This window comes from Elephantulus edwardii, unplaced genomic scaffold (assembly GCF_000299155.1).
Source record: "Elephantulus edwardii isolate Elephantulus edwardi_28Jun2011 unplaced genomic scaffold, EleEdw1.0 scaffold00348, whole genome shotgun sequence".
Taxonomy (NCBI): domain Eukaryota; kingdom Metazoa; phylum Chordata; class Mammalia; order Macroscelidea; family Macroscelididae; genus Elephantulus; species Elephantulus edwardii.
The window spans coordinates 1159599-1160593 of record NW_006400098.1 but is presented as its reverse complement, the minus strand read 5'-3'; positions in this window follow the sequence as shown (position 1 = coordinate 1160593).

The following is a 995-nucleotide window of genomic DNA, read 5'->3' as shown; positions in this document are numbered from 1 at the left end:
CAGTTCATACGTGTCATTAAATAAACGTGGGCTTTTCCTTATTGGAGAAACACAGTGTAAACAGATCCCAGTTTCCAGGGTAAAGCCCTAAATGCAGTGAAGTCAGGTGGTGGTTGTGTCACGGAACCTTTGTGTCTGGGGCTGGATGTGCCGGCCGGACACCGGAAGTGAGCCCCAGGCGGCAGGTGCACGTGGAGGAATTAACTGGACAAGCTTCGGGTGCCACGTGTGTTGTGTTGGACACTCGGCCTCTCCTGTCCTGGTCTCTGGGCGAGACTCGGAGCTTCCTCCCCGGGGATGAGGTACCGTCACCTCGGGGTGGACCCTGGTCCACTTCCCATCAGGGTTGGCGGCCCATGTCCCCATGGCGCCTGTGGTTCTGGTTTGTGCAGGCGCAGTTGCGGGTGATGGAGGATCAAATGCCATTTTCTTTCCTATTCCTTGTTCTGACTCCCTGGCAGGACACCGTGTCCTGGCGGCACGTGGGGACAGGATGGGGGACCGGATGTGTGGGTGTTTGTGTCCGACAGCTGCATGGTCTGGGTGAGGCAGGGACCGTGCACGGTGGTTCCGTGTTAGTTGTGGACGTGCAGGTTCCCTGTTCCTGTTCTGACCACTAGACGGCGACCGCGGGCTGCTCTCCCGGGTGCGCGGACCCAGGCTTTACCTGGAGGTGCCGTCGCCTCTTCTCTGGTGACCTCTCTGAAGCATCCCCCCTCGATCGGGGTCGCTTCCCGCCTTGTGTCCCCTGCAATGATGGGCCTCATTTCATGGTAACTCGGGGTTCAGGCTGCCAGGGGACCCCAGATCCGCAGTGACCATGGCGGCTTCTATGAGAAACGCCGTGTCAGGTCCCCTTTGCTCCACCTGCTTCTCCACGTAGGGCACCTTATTAATGAAATTGTGAGCCTTTTGTTGATTCTACAAACAGTTTTGAACATTTTTTTTAAGTGTTTATTTTTTGAAACGTTTTAAAAAACTTTCAGAAACCACCC